This window comes from Urocitellus parryii, chromosome 10, assembly GCF_045843805.1.
Source record: "Urocitellus parryii isolate mUroPar1 chromosome 10, mUroPar1.hap1, whole genome shotgun sequence".
Classification (NCBI taxonomy): domain Eukaryota; kingdom Metazoa; phylum Chordata; class Mammalia; order Rodentia; family Sciuridae; genus Urocitellus; species Urocitellus parryii.
In genome coordinates, this window is record NC_135540.1 from 59863778 (window position 1) to 59877361 (window position 13584).

A 13584-nucleotide genomic window follows, 5' to 3' on the forward strand; every position below is an offset into this window, starting at 1 on the left:
AGGCTCAAGCCCTCTTGACTTAGTTACTTCTCATAGGTCCCGCCTTTCAATACCAACACACTGGATATTATATTTTAACATAGGAATTTTGCAGATACTAAATTATTTACACCACAACAGAGTTCACAGGCAAATATCCCTTCTGGTATTCCATATTTCTTTATTAACTTTTTTATTCTTTTAAAGTCCTTATAACTGACTTCTAACATTCCTATCCACGCAGAAATACCACTTCCATCCTGTTTTGCAGGAATCATGATTAGAGTGGTTTGCTTGTTAATTTTATTTACTTTCTAATGATATTTTGTTAATGTATTTGATAACCATCTGTCTTATAATACAAGAAAGTCAACTTTATCCCCATTATGGGATTAAAATTGGGCTAACATAGGGTTGATTGGTTCCCAATTTCCGAAATTCTTTGGATTACCAGGAAAACACCATTGATGTTATCACAGAATAAAGTTTTGAGTAATGATTTGGGGCAGAAAGAATATGCAACTATCAAGAAACTCCTTGTATTAGTTTACTGAACAATTTTTTTTCCTGTATGGATTAAAAACATGGATCATGTAAAGTATGTGCAAAATTTTCCCTCTATGTTGGGATGTCAATTTATTCTACCTATGAAATTCTTGCTAGAGATAAAAAACCAGGGAGAAAATGAAATAATTTAGTCAGAAAAACATAATGTGTAAGTAGAAGCAGAGACCTTCAAAGAAAAAATGAATCCAAGCCCTGTACAAAGAACATAACCAAAGCCCATGAACTGTAATAAAATTATAAAATGTAACAAAGCCATAGCAATTATCATATCAATTTATCCATAAACTTTTCAAATCTTTTCATATACATTATTCTAGCAAAATACCCAGATGTAATAATTACAGGAAATTTCCAAGTCTGTTGGCAAAAACTTGAAATTTGGCCCACTGAAACCTGACTGCATTAGCAGAAGCTGTGCAAATGGACCACTCTGTACTTACAAGGCAAGACCTATTGGCATTGCTTCAGTCTTTAAGTGACTGTAAGAGAAATTTCTGACTGGTTTTTATTGACTATGAATTATATTCCTGTTTAAATTAATTTTTGTAAAATATACTTGAAGTATATAGTTTATCATTCATTATTCAACTTAAAAATTGGGATCAATACCTTTGCTTAATATAGGGATAAAATTGGACGCTTTCACAATTAAAAAAAATGTTTAGAAGGAGAAAGATAAAGGGGAGGGACAGTGAGAGGGAAAGGGGGATCATTAACTGAGATCGATTTTCATGCATGTATGAATTTGTTGGGATGACTCCAACTATGATGTATAATTATAAAACTCTAATAAAAAAGAAGACGTTTCATTTTATGAAAAATAGAAAGTGTAAAGATTATATGTAAACATTTTGTTGTTCAGAAGATAAGCAACACCATATGATTTAATATTTTAAAATTAGTGTTTCTAAAAAGCATTCAACTGTGGATTTATTGACATATAATCGGTGACTTGAGAGTCTATAACTTAATCATGTATAGATACTTAGTTGTTTAGTATTTATGTAAGAGAATGGACGAAAATTAATTTTTGTGAAAACTATTTTATTTAGAGGAAAATTTCAAAAGTATTTCTTGGCCTTCTACAGCTCTTTAAAATTTAGGGACTGGGGGGTTTAATTCAGTGGCAGAGCACATGTTCAGCAAGAAGGAAGCCCTGGATTTAACCCTCAGCACCAGGGAAAGTAGGAAGACTCCTTCATAGGAAAAACAATATTTAATTTAATTATTTATTAGAGGAAGAATCTGAGAAAGAAGGTGAAAACGTGCATTTATTTTCATTTTATTATCTTAACCATTAATAGTATTAAATGCCCACTGGAAGACGAAACTCTAAAGAGTATCCTCTTTAGTTGGCGATAGCTCTATATACTAATTTAATGACTTGGGTATCATTCAGGGTATAACTATGAAAAATGCTAGGAATTTTAAACACAAGGAATTTAATGTAGATAATGCTTAGGAAGGTGATGAAAGAAGAAGCCCTTGGATGCTGTGAAAATTTAGAACTTAACAATTGTCAGAAACCACCAACCCTAGGCTGGAGGGAACAGAAGAAGCAGTTTTATCAAATCCCAGCGTGCAGGGTCAACTTGGTGAGATGCAGTCATCACAGGCCAACCAGGAGGGAGTTGGAGAGAGCCAAAATGTATCGAAAATGCCACCCAGAGAAGGCCCAGAGAAGGGAAGATGCTGACTGTCTATTCCTTTCTCCCACTTTGCAATGTCCCACCAGTGCCTTCCTGTGTCAGAGCCAACCAGAAGCCAAGAGACACGGAATCTGGGATTAAATAGGTCTCGGTACTTCCCTCCCGACCGCCCCCTTCTCCTGTGATACAGAGATAAACAAGGAAAAATCACAGGGATAGGCAATTAATGCAAATAGATCCAGGAAAAAAAATCATGATGATTAAGTAAACCATATCACTATGTGCCAAAGGCAAATGTTTCATGCATTCCTCACATTTATTCATTAGTACCTGAACACTCAGAATATGAGAAGAGAGTATCTAAGAAATCTAACTTTCCCCTATAGATTACTTAAATTTTAAAAGGAGTAAATAATGATTTTACAAAATATGGAGAGGAAGAAATCATAAATTTCTTCTTTAAATTTTTATAATGCTCTCTACACTTTTTACTGACAATGTGATTTATTTCTCTTTGGTTGAAAAAAGAACCATCTTCTGAATGTAAGGACAAGGAAGACCTCAGCCTAAACATAGACATATTTCTGCTGTTCTATTAAAAAAGAAGCTGTAAGGGAAGGTCGCGGTTCCAGTAAGGAAACCCAGCAGGGTGATTCAGTTTCTCTTTGATCTGGCTGGTATTCTAACTGGAAAGTAGGGCAGATAGAATCACACTTTTTTACTTGACAGAGAGGCATGCATAGCAAAAATGTTGGAAAGTAACTTAGAAATTAGTGCTACAGCTTCATTAAAAAAAGGAACATGCCTATAGAGAGGGAGCTCCCCTTTCAAGCTCTGGCTTCTTGTTGAGGCTTCCAGGCTTACTGAACTGGGGAAGAGAAACTTTCTCAACCAGCCTCCAATCCAAGTTTTACAAGTGAGAATAGTGTTGTAATAACATCCAGGTGGTCAGTGGATGGTTCCAAAGCATCCTCTGTCCTGTTTATGGCCAACATCTGGTCTGGATAAATCTCTCTAGAATGAGTCAAATGAGTCACCAAAGGGGGAAAAAAAAAAAGCCCCGACAAACCGAGGTCTATAGAAATACAGTTAAACATTAAAAGGAGTATAATATAGAAGTCAAAGTGTGAAAAGATATGAACTTGAAAAGGTTTTTATGACATAAAAATTGAACTTTTCAAAACTTTTTACATTGAGCTAGTAAAAAATTCAAGAACTCATGAATGTAAGGAAAACAGTGAGGGACTATTCACTTAATATTAAAGACAGAAATTAACAGGAAGCTTTGGGAAATAAAAAAATAATGTCATTTTTAGTAAGAAACCAGAATTTTAATAGCAGAGTTGAAATTTGCATAAGTCATAAAAAATAGAATAAATATTACAGGAAATTAAATAGTAATAAGACAAAATTAATTCCTTGACCAGATAGAAGGACAATTATAAGAGATATTATTATGGATAGAGAGGATTTAACTTAGTGATGTAATATAAGAAAGCTTTTTGTATTTCTAAATGAGAAAAAAAAGAAAGGAAAAAAATCAACAACCAAAATATAATAAACCATATATATTCTGAGATAAAGGAAAACTAGACATGACTTTTAAAAAAAAATTCCCCATTTATCAGAAAAATTAATAATAATAAAATAAACCTTAGGAATTGTGTTAGTGTTCCATCAATCTGATAAAATAACTGAGAAAAATCAATATTCAAGAAGAAGGATTTTTTTTTTGGCTTGTCGTTTCAGAGGATTTAGTCCATGGTTTGGACACATTGCTTAGGGCCTATGGCAGGACAGTATATTCTGGCAAGAGGGTTTGGCAGAAGAGGCTACCCACCTCAAGAGGGTCATGAAAAGAAGCAAAGAGGGAAAGACAGGAAGCAGGCCAGGGTCCCAATATCCCCTTCAAGGCCATGTCCCCAGTGACCTAACTTCCTCTAACTGGGCCTCACCTCTGAAAGTTCCGCCTTCCAATAGTGCTAGGGACTGGAGACAAATTCTTTAACACATGGGCCTTTGGTGAACATTTCAGATCCAAACTAAAACAGGCATATCATACATTTTATTTTCATTATTTATTTCAAGGATATTAAAAAATTAGCCAAGCACTCAAAGACGTTTAGGTACAAGATTTTAGACTTGTATCACCAGTGTCTATCACCTATCATCTTATCTCCATTATATAGATGGAAACACTGAGATTCAAAACATTTAAATAACTTTCTCATGCCACATACACTGCACAAGTGTTAGTTTGGTAAAACTGGTGGGAAGGATCTATAATGTCAAACAAGTTGAGGAAGGATTCTTGCCATGGGAATAATGTGTGTATTATTTAGACCCACAAAGTACTCTAGGAGCTGAGATACTGTCCAGAAGCGTGTGAAGGAAAGTGACCATGAAAGGAACCACAAAGGTAGGTGTCTGGGTTCAATAAGAATGCCAGACTGCTCCAACGAAAGAAGGTTACTTGAGAATCAGTGGAAGGGAAGGCAAGGTCCTGGGAATTATTCATCAGCAATTAATGGCAAAATAAACATGAAGAAATAAAAGCCATGGTTGGTAAAACTGTACATTAAGTAGTACACGATGATTTAAAAGAGAAAGCAATAGTTCCATGCTTTTGTCCTCCTAATGACCAATTCTTTTACGGTAGGCAATACTTTTTAGCATTTTTATTTCACTTATTTAATCACGTGACCTTTCACCCCCAATCAGGTGCTCCTAGACTTAGGATAAGGTTACAGCACAATAAACCTATTATAAGTTGAAAATATACTAATTAAAACATGCATTAATTACATCTAGCCTACTAAGCATCATAGTTCTGCAACACAGTGTGCTGCAGAGTCCCAGTTGTTTACCTTTATGATCTTGTAACTGGGAGCTGCCTCTCACTACCTCTGCCCTAGGATGTGGAGAGAGTATCATATCCCATGCTGCTAGCTGAGGAAAATATCAAAATTCAAAACCTGGAGTATGGTTTCTGCTGAATATGCATAACCTTTGTGTCACTGTAAGGTTGATAAATTCCAAGTCAAACAATTTTAAGTCAAAAACTATCTACATATTCACATGATTATAATAAAAAACTACTACTCTTTTTGATATCTATTTTAGTTAAGTTTAACTTATAGAGGGTAGTTAGATATTTTGAGATCATTAAACTAATATATTTTGTGTTTCCTCTTTCTTCTTTCATAGTAAGTTGATCACCATAAGTCAAAAGAGAGAAGTCCAGTGGAATGTGGAGAATATGATGGAGAGTGATCTTTGCCTGGACAGAAGTAGGATAAATGAAAGCCATTTTCAGCCAGTGGATTGTGGGCAGAAAAGAGAAAGAGAAGCTTCAGAAACATCCATTTCACAATGTTCCCTAGCTTCTCATGAGTTGGGTGAAAGTTACAGTATTTTGTGGTTAAGGGAAAGCCCTAAACAGGTGAAATCTACAGGAATACATTCTGGCACAAGCAGGGCAGGGTGACTCCGGAGGCAAAGTGTGATTAGGAGAGAAAGGGTGGAATGGGTGACTTCAGTGGCTCCCTAGACCCCTGTGTAAAATAAAGTCGATCCACAAGTTCCTTATTGTCTGGTGGGAACAGAGAAGTAGCTAATTTGAAAACCAGATGGATTGCCATGGGGATCACAGTGGGGTGGCTTGGTGTGTGCGGACATGTGAATTGAGCAAGAGTCAGAGAAAGATTTTGATGAGACCTGGAAGGATGGGCTTGGATGGAGCCAATGTGGGTTTACATCAGAAAGGAGAGTTCACCCAGGTCTGCCAGAGCCCAGAGAATAAAATACAATTCTTCAACACAGCCATTAGCTAAGGAAACCAGGAGGATCACCAGGCACATAAGAATCAACCCTGAGGATCCCAGAGGACCTGAGGGTGGGTTAGAGGAACTGATGTGAATTCCTCTACTGAGGTTCTTTTATGTTATTAGGGTTGGAGGGGAGAAAAGTGTTTATTAATAATGCATATGAATATAAATTTCTAGGATAGAGTAATTTTTCCACATTTTCTTAGGCATTGGTTCATTATGTCTTATCTATACTGTATTAGATGGAAAGTGAGATGCCATTGTGATTCTTGTTGATCTGGATATAACCTGTTCTCTCCCTGTTTCTGGATGATTTTATTGTTGATGTTCTTAAGTTCCAAATAGATTCATCCAATTTTGGGTCTATTTCATTTGTCCTTCTATTTCTTGGTAGTTCTTTTTAAGCTGAAGGCTTGTTTTGTTTTCTGCTAGGAGAAATTTGATTAATTTTAAAATATTTCATTTTCTCGATTTCTTGGTTTTTCTTCTGTTGTTGGGACACCCAGATTCTCCAAAAGTGGAGACTGTCAAAGTACTGTCACCAGTAGAATTTGTGTCACCCAGTGGAGAACAGTGGAAGTCAATAGAATGAGTGCAACATGAATACATTTCAGAAAAATGTTGAGTGACAGAAGGCAAGTATGAAAGAGCACCTGCAGAATAATTCTAACTATATGAGGTTTAACAAACAAACACAATGGCCTCTGTTGTTATAAGCTAAAATATATATTATCTTCTTGGAGCAATGATGACCAGAAGGAATGGAGAGGTTTCTGTGTGGCATATTGTTCTGTTTCCATATGTGGGTGCTAATTACTTGGGTGTGTTCAGTGTATAAAGATTATAAGTGTGTGATTTATATTTTATTTGAATTAAGAGTTTAAGAGCATAATAGCATACTGGTAAAATAATATTTGTGGTGTATTTGACACAAAATATTAATTCCTTTACAAAGAGAGCTCTTAAAATGAAAAAAGAAAAATACCCTTTAAAATGCATAAAGAACAAGATGATTTTTTAAAAAATCACAAGTGAATATATATTCAAGTGACTAATAAACATTTAATAGGAAAAAACTCACTGGCCAACAAATGCAAAGTAAAACAGACATAATATATATGTTAAGTTGATAAGAATGATTTGGGAAATGCCATGCATTTTGTGAAGTTTGGGGGAAGATGAGCACTTTGAAATGTTGCAGAAGGGATGGATGCTGTAGAGGCATTCAGGGGACTTATTGACTCTGACAATGAAAATCACAAAAAAGGGGATTCTGTGGGGACTACTATCAAACTTTAGGGGTTCATTCTTTTTAAAAAATATTTCTTAATTGTTGAATTACAGTAATACATAAAAATGGACTTTATTGGGACATATTCATACATGCACATAACATAGTTTGGTTCATTCCACTCCTCTTGTTCATCCTTTCTCATTTCTGTTCCCCCATCCCCTTTCTCTACACCACTGTTCTACTTCTATTTTCACGAGTCTTCCTTCCTTCCTTTTCTCCTTTCTCCCCCCCTCTGCCTCTCTCTCTTCTTATTATAATTATCTGTAGTTTCACCTATGACAGAGACCATTCAACCCTTGACTTTCTAGGTCTGGCTTATTTCACTCAGCATGATGTTTCCAGTTCCATCCCTTTACTAGAAAAAGACATAATTTTATTCTTTATGTCTATATAAAACTCCATTGTGTATATATACCACATTTTCTTTATCCATCTGTCCATTAAGGGATATGTAAGCCGGTTCCATAACTTGACTATTGTGAATGACTATTGTGAATGAAGTTGGTGCCTGCACTAATTTGTTTGAGTGTTGACCAGGTGTTCATATAAACACTGGTTTGTGTGTATCACTACAGAATTCTGATTTTAGCTCTTTGGATAAACACCAAGGAATGGCATATCAGGGTCACATGGGGTTCTATTCCTTGTCTTTTGAGGAATCTCCATTCTGCTTTCTAAAGTGGTTGTACAAATTTTCAGGCCCACCAACAATGTATTAGTATACCCTTCCCCCCATATCCTCTCTATAATTTATTATTATTCGTATTCTTTCTTAGGGGGGTGCATACTGGGGATTGAACCCAGGTGTGCTTGGGGGCATACTGGGGATTGAACCCAGGTGTGCTTTACCATTTAGTTACATCCAGACCCTTTTATAATTTTTTTGTGTGTGTGTTGAGACAAAGTCTCCCTAAGTTACCAAGAATCTCACTGTGTTGCTGAGGCTAGCCTCAAGCTCAATCCTCCTGACTCAGTCTCTGATGTTGCTGGGATTTACAGGCATGTGCCACCACACCTGGCTCATTATTTGTATTCTTGATGTTTGCCATTCTAATTGAAGTGAGATAAAAACTTAGTGTAATTTTTATTTGCATTTTCATAATTCCTAAGTATACTGAACTGTTTCTTATACATTTGTTGGTCATTTGTATTTCTTCTTTTGAGAAATGTCTGTTTAGTTTTTTTGTTCCCTTATCAACTGGGCTTTTTTTTTTTTTTGGTGTTAAATTTTTGAGTTCTTGTTTTTTGTTTTGTTTTGTTTTTACAGTGTTGGAGATCAAACAGAGAGCCTCATACTTGTAAGCAAGCACCCTACCACTGAGCTACATCTCCAGTCCTTGAGTTTTTTTTTTTTTTTTTAATATATTCTGGATATTAATCTCCTATTGGAAAACTGACAGAATTTTTTTCCCATTCTATCCATTCTCTCTTCATGCTCTTAAATGTTTCATTTCTTATGCCAAAGCTTTTTAATTTGAAGTTATCCTACTTATTGATTTCCAGTTTCGTGTCTTGTGCTTTAGTAGTCTTATTAATGAAGTTGGTGCCTGCACCAATTTGTTTGAGTGTTGACCTTGTTTTCTTCTAGCAGTTGCAAAGTTTCTGGTTAATTCTTAGTTCTTTAGTCCACTTTGAGTTGATTTTTATGCAGAGTAAGAGAGATCTAGTTTCACTCTTCTACATATGAATATATAGTTTTCCTAACATCATTTGTTAAAAATGCATTTTTTCTCCAATGTATGCTTTTGGCACCTTTGTCAAGGATCAGATGACTTTAACTGTGTGGGTTTGTCACTGTGCCTTCTTGTCTATTCCATTGGTCTTTATGTCTGTTTTGATACCAATAGCATATTATTGATCTTAGAGCCTGCTACTTTGCTTAATTTATTTATCAGCTTCAGAAGACTTTTGGTGGAGTTTTTGGATCTTCTAGATATAAGAGCATGTTATTAGCAGAGATAATTTGACTTCATCTTTTCCTATTTGTATTTCTTTAATTTCCTTCTCTTGCCTGATTGCTCTGGCTAGATTTTCAGGAACTATATTGAATAGGAGTGTTGAAAGTGGACATCCTTGTTTTCTTCCTGAGTAGTATTTATTTTTTGCAAGTAGGTGCACTGACATTTGGGACATAAATATTCACAATAACTATATCTTCTTGTTGTATAATCCCCTAGCCAGTGTGAAGTGACCTTCCTTGTCTGTTTGATTAATTTTTTCTTGAAGTTCGCTTTGTCAGATACGAGTAGCTATTCTTCTTTGCTTTTGGTCTGCAATTACATGGAATACCTTTTTGTCAACCTTTCACCTTTAGCCTATGCATGCATTTCCCTGTACAGTGAGTCTCTTGTAAAAAACATATGGTTGGATCTTCTTTCTTAGTCCACACTACCAGTCTATGTCTTTTAAATGGAGAATTGAGACCATTTACATTCAAAATTGTTACAGAGAGGACTGGGGATGTGGCTCAAGCCGTAGTGTGCTCACCTGGCAAGTGTGTGGCCCGGGTTCGATCCTCAGCACCACATACAAACAAAGATGTTGTGTCCGCCGAAAACTAAAAAAAATAAATATTAAAAAATTCTCTCTCTCGCTCTCTGTCTTTAAAAAATTGTTATAGAGAGATGATTCTTATTTCTTATCATTTTGACTTATTTCTAATGTTTTATTTGGACTTAGTTCTCCTGTATGAAGCTAATCTTCTAGTGAGATTCATTTGTTTGCTGGTTTTCAAGTTAGTTTTGTATTTCCTCTGCATGAAGTATTTCTGTAGTGCTGGTTTAGTGGTCATGAATTTTTTAGTTTATGTTTATCATGGAAGGGTTTTATTTCTTCTTCAATTATGAAAGATAGCCTTACTGTATAATGTATGCTTGGATGGCCATTGTTATCTTTCAGAGCTTAGTAAACATTATTGCAAGCCCTCCTAGCTTTTAAAGTCTGGGGTGAGAGATCAATTGTGATGCATATTGGTTTACCTCTAAATGTAACATACTATGTTTTTCTTGAAGCTTTTTCAATTCTATCCTTGTTCTGTATATTAGGCATTTTAATTATAATGTGTCTTTTTTTTTCATCTTGTCTATTTGGAGTTTTGAAACCTCACTTATTTGGCTATCCATCTCATTCCCAAGGTCTGGGAATTTTATTACTTCATTAAAAAGTATATGCATCCCTTAGTTTGTATCTCACTTTCTTTCTCAATGTTTATATTTTAGCCTTTTTGTATTATTCCACATTTCCTGAACATTTTGGTCTTGCTCTCTTATCATGTTTATTTTATTTCTGGCTGTTTTCAAGATTATATACCTTGTCTTTTGGACTTAAAAATCTGTTTTCTGCATGGTCTTATCTATTAGTGATATTTTCTATTATAATTTTAATTTTTTACATATATATTTGTAAATTTATATATATATAAAATATAGTTTTATATATATACATTTATTTATATATATAAATTTTTTACATATATATTTGTAAAAAATAAATATATATATATATATTTTACATATGTATTTGTAAAAAATAAAATAAAATTATATATATATAAATATGTATATATAAATTTATTATAGTTGGATACAATACCTTTATTTTATTTTTATAAATAAATAAAATAAAGGTATTATTTTATTTATTTATAAAAATAAATAATAAAATAAAGGATGGAATCTAGCATCTGGAACTTGCTAGGCGAGCGCTCTAACTGTTCAGCCAAAACCCCAGTCCCTATAATTTTAATTTGATTCATTGATTATTTTATTTCTAGGATATTTATTTGGTTGCTTTTCAGAATACCTATTCTCGCCCGTGTCTTGCACAGGCGATGGAAATGGCGTTCCCCTTGATGCAGTGGGACTGGCTGAGAAATAAAAGCTAAGAACAATGGAATGATGAAAAAAAACCACAGACTGTAGTTTCAAAAGTGGGAGTGGGACGGGCAAGCCAATCAGACAATAGAGCTTCTGTACTCTGGCAAAATGGAGCCAGTGCTTGCTTTATTTATATTGGGGTACATCAAAGGCAGGGATAAGGTTCTAAGGGCAGTGTCTTGCTTCCTGGTGTCTTGCAGTCAGCAGGTTGATTGATATCTTGGCAGGTCACTCCCATCTCACTTGCTGTGTGGGATCTCTGGCAGAGCTTGAGGGGGAAGTTCACCTGCGTCAGGTAATCAACTCCTTTAGGAGTGCCACGGGAGGTTCCCAATGCCAGACTTATCCCCTCATTAGGCTACTATGTGCAACATAGTCCACACACAGCCCTTGGATGACTCGTGACTATCTATCACTTTATTTTAATGATTTTTACCAACTGTGCTTTTTCTCAGTTCATTTCTTAAATCTTCTTTTAGTTTCTTGAACATTTAATCATCAACTTTCTGAATTATTTGTCTGAAATTTTACCCACTTCACTGTCTAAGAATTCAGTTGTTGGGGAAGGGGCATAGATTTTTGGAGGTATTTTGTTTCCCAGTTTTCTCCTGTTTTCTGTAGTTATGTGTTGAGATTTGCCAATCTGATAAAGTGGATATTTTCCCCACTGTTAGCTGGAGTACTCTTTAGTAGACTGCTTTCTCTTTACTATGTGATCCAAGCAAGGAGAGTATAAGTGTGTCAAAGGATCCAGTTATTGTGTTTTGGTAATTGATAAATTACCTCTTTAAAGGGAACTGGTGATCACCTATAACTGCAAATACTGAAGTCCAAATCATATACTACTAAGTCTTCAAACTGAGTAAAACATTTTCTTCAACTCTAATACATCCTAGTAGAACAGGGGAATAGTACTTCAATGCGCCAAAGAATGCTACAATATATGTTATGAAAATCAAAGAGAAAGAAGAGGCTGGATAAAAGAAGAAAGAAAGGAGAAAGAGAAAATTAATAGGGAGTTGGAAGGAAGAGAGATAGATAATGGAAAAGTGAATAGACGAAAAACAGAAGATGGAAATATAGAACATGGTAAGACAAAAGGATGTAATATACAAATCAAATTAATGTGTTATGCTAAAAAAGATAGAAATGGCAAACAATCCCCAATTAGGAAGTAAAAAGCAAAATAATCCAAGTAAACAAAACGAAAAAAGACAATAACATAGAGAACAAAGCAGAATGGAGTTACCTGTGGTCTAGAGACCATTGGAGTGGTGGTGGTGCAGCTGTTTCCTTCACATTCCATATTGGAAGAGGAGGATATTATATGTGGGGGGAAAAAGTCTTTCTTTAGTAAATCACACAAAAATCCAGCAGAAATTGCGAAAATTCTGAAAAACAATATTACCATTGTGGAAAAGCAAGACAGAAGACTGAAAAGGCTCCAGAAAGAAGTGTCAAAATCTTGAAAGCAATGAAAGAAATTCTGTGTGGTACAAATAAGAAGGAATCCCAGGAGAAGCAGTGGCTCAGCTGGACTCAACAGGGGGCTGCTGATGATGATAGCTGACCTACAGATGATAGACTTGGAGGGGAAAAAATGTGACCTAAATATTGAACAACATCCTGAGAAGACAGATAGACACTCAGAATCCTGCTGTGGGGTATATTAGTGCACTTCCTCATATTCTGTTTACGTTCCTCAAGGGATATGAAGCCCCATGGATTGCCTTACATTGTGGGATTATGCTGAGAGAATGTATTCAACATGAAGCACTTGCCAAAACCATCCTATTTTTTCTAACCAATTCAGAGATTTCAAGTATGTGGATTTATCAACATTTGATATTGCTTTAGATGCCTTTGATATTTTTAAGGTACTTGAGGATTTTCTGAATTATCTAGGTCATTTAAATTCAGTTGACCTCTAAAGAAACATTTTTTTTTTTTTGAGGTAGGGGGGATGGAACCCAGGAATTCTCTACCACTGAGCTACATTCCCAGCTGGCCTCCTCCTCCTCATCATTCTCCTCCTCCTCCTCCTCTTCTTCTTCCACCTCTCCTCCTCCTCCCTTCTTTCTTCTTTCTTTCCTTCTTCTCCTCCTTCCCCTTTTCCTCCTCCTCCTCCTCCTCCTCCTCCTCCTCCTTCTTCTCATTCTTCTTCTTCTATTTTGAGACAGGGTCTTGCTAAGTGACTGAGGCTGGGCCCACTCTTGTGCTCCTCTAGCCTCAGCCTCCTGAGTAGCTGGGATGACAGGGGTGGGCCACCATGCCCACCTGAGGCAATTTAACTTTAAAAAACAAAAAGTTATATTCTTTAGACCTGATTGTAGCCAACCATATATAATGTGGATCACAAGAGGCATCAATAAATAAAATGCAGTCTATGAGAC

The 13584-nt window shown here is 35.5% G+C and overlaps 1 pseudogene; it reads left to right on the forward strand.

The window, feature by feature from the left end:
* Positions 1–4596: 4596 nt before the first annotated feature.
* LOC113183424 (calcium-binding protein 39-like pseudogene) lies at positions 4597–13122 on the forward strand (annotated as a pseudogene).
* The last annotated feature ends 462 nt before the right edge of the window (positions 13123–13584 follow it).